The sequence below is a fragment of the Zootoca vivipara genome, chromosome 6 (assembly GCF_963506605.1).
Source record: "Zootoca vivipara chromosome 6, rZooViv1.1, whole genome shotgun sequence".
NCBI classification, from domain to species: Eukaryota; Metazoa; Chordata; class Lepidosauria; order Squamata; family Lacertidae; genus Zootoca; species Zootoca vivipara.
In genome coordinates this window covers 74,936,244-74,939,037 of record NC_083281.1, presented here as the reverse complement: position 1 = coordinate 74,939,037, position 2,794 = coordinate 74,936,244, and positions in this window count along the sequence as shown.

Sequence of the window (2,794 nt, the reverse complement as noted above, 5' to 3'; positions counted from 1 at the left end):
AGGAGCCCCGCCCCCAGGGCCCGTAGGAGGGCGCGCCTTCCGCATAAGTGCCCTGATTGGATCGGCGAGCGGAGGGGCGCGACCGAAAGGGCGGAGCCTTGAAGGTGGCCGTAGTTGCTATTGGTAGCGAGAGGGAGGAGCCCGCGGGAAGTCGCGCTTCCATGCCGCGTGCTTGAGGAGGGTGTCACGCCCACCACCGCCAGCTCTCGGAACACGGGGAGCCGAAAAGGGAGTTTTACGTGTGGTGTGCACATGCGCACTCACTCCTCCCCCGCGCGCATGCTCGGGAGTGAACGGTGGTTAAGCGGGTGAGGCGGCTGCCCTTTGCTGCGCATGCTCAGCAACGGCCGCTTCGCCGTAAACATGTTTGCGAGGCGCTCCCAGCTGCTGCCCGCACTCTTCCTTGCGAGCGCGTCCTCCTCAGGAGGGAAGCGGCTGTTCCTAGCGATCTCCTGCCCAGGCGGCTTTGGCTGCCCGTTGCCAATCTCTGTCGGTCTCCAAGGCCGTCTGCAAAACTCACGAGCATAGAAAGGCGATTAAAAACGAAAAAATAAAATTTTCAAAAGTTCGGGTCCCAAGTTCAGCAATTCCAAAAAGGGAGCTGGTTCCACTCCGCAGTTTCCTCCTTTTACAAGACAAAACTACTGTTGTTGTTTTACTAGTTTTCAATTGCAATCCAATAATAGCCCCATTATAACATTACCAAATTATAATACAATTACAAATCGTTCACAGAGTTATATAATTTAAATGCCCCCCACCCACATGGTAAAAGTGATGGTTTGATGATTTTATTTCTGTGTTCCAAAATCTTACTTATTTCAATTACATTCCAGGAAACTCTTGAGGTTGCGGTTCAGATATTCTTCAACTAATTCAGTGAACTTCACAAAACTAGTTTGCTCCAAGTGCTGAAAGTGTCTCACTGTCCGTGGGCATGCCAATGCCAGGATGTTTGCGTTATCGACCCATCTGGGCTGGTGTGTTGTGTTTTGTCAAAGAATATGCAATGTCTGTATTTTCCGGCCTCTTATTTTCATCCGACCTCAAACACTGACGCACACAGCTTTGCAACCCCATTTGCAGCCCTTCATGCATCTGGTCAAGGGGGCTGCAGCCCACAGAAGAGCTTCTGCCAGCCTTGCCCCTACATGGACCCCCTCCAGATGTTTTAAGCTCTCAGCTGCCATCCGCATCAGACCACTGTGCTTGGCTTGCATCTAAAACTCCTGGAGGGCACCATTTGGGGGGAAGAAGGGAAGGCTGGCCTGGGCCCTGAATGGAGAAAGCAACTGTGATCCCACAGCTGCTGCCATGCTTCCAACTCCCAGCCTGCCTAATGGTCAGGGGTGGCAGTGGGCAATATCTGGAGGGTGACAGGTGCCACACCAGCCCTTGGGGGGGGGGAGACCAGCAGTGCCTCCTATCCTCTGGTAGGCTGCTGTGAAGGTGGTATGGTGGTGCTGCCAAGGAGGCAGAAGATTTGGCCTCCAAGGAGCACCACACAACTGTTGCTTCCGCCTTTCTTGGAGGCCAGATCTGCTGCTCCTGTGGTCCTTCACCTTGCCCCATGGGTGCTCTCCAGCCTCTGCTTGCAGGCTGCCAGGAGCCGTCTGGTTGACCAACGTTGGGGTAGATGGACTTTTAGGTCTGTGGCAGGTGCAGGGCTCATTAGGTGGGTCCACAGCTGGTCTGTGCACATGGCAACCTTATGACAAGAGCATGCGCCAAGCCAGGATTGGCCAACAAAAAGAAGCTGAGGCTTACTGGCACAAAGTTAGCTATTAAAAAAGGGGGAGGGGAACCTTCAAAGGAAAAGTTGCTGCAGAATTTGAGACAAAGCTTTTCCTGGACAGTTAGTCTGTCACTTTCTGGAGTGACACAGCACTCTTCACTTGAGAACTTCAAAAGAGCTGGAGCAGGCTGTTACAAGAAAAAAAAAAACTTCTCCCTTTCCCTTATGGGGTACCCAAGAGCCCATATACAGGCCTTATGTAGGTTCTTTATCGGTAGGAGAAAATAACAGAGGCCAACCAGAGAATATTGAGAAGCAAAGCAGCTAGTAAGCCTGATCTTTATTAAACTGTTGCAACAGGGTGCTCATCCCCGCATGCAGGAGGAAGGAGAGGAAACCCGAACAATGGTGTGCCAGCCCTTATATAGACTTTTTGAAATTGCCCACTCTGGACCCCAAGACGCCCCAATACAGCATACATACATCACTGAAGGGGCGGTCTAAAGCAGAAATACATTACAGGCGGTCTACAGCGGAAATCCTGTCTGGCAGGAAACCTGTTGATGGGTTTACCTGTGGTGATAAATACTTAATTCCTGAGTCCAGGTCACAGGCTCACCCTATTCATATCTTAAATGTGCCCTTAAGGCAGGATTTGTGAGCAAAGAGACAACCTGGAGGTTTTCCCCCTTTCCTCCCTCCTTACAGAGAAAAATTTGGTCAGTTTGGGAGAGTCAAAATGGTTTCAGGACTGTCTTCCTGTACTGACATGTGGATTATATATTTATGTACATGTTTGCCTTGTACATTTATTTTATATCCAAGTCCTTATTGGGAACCTGCAAGAATGACCTGAGTGCAACAACAGCGGAGCTCTCCCCGCTCTTGAATCCCAGCAACTGCCCTCCAAAGTATACTGTCTCTGACAGTGGAATTGAAACCAACGGCATCATGACCAGCAGAAAGCAGAAGTGAAGGGAGCAGGAAAATCCTCTGCAGCTTCTCTTCCACTTTTACTTTACTCCTTTTTTTAAAAAAAAAAAGAATGCACACCAGAAG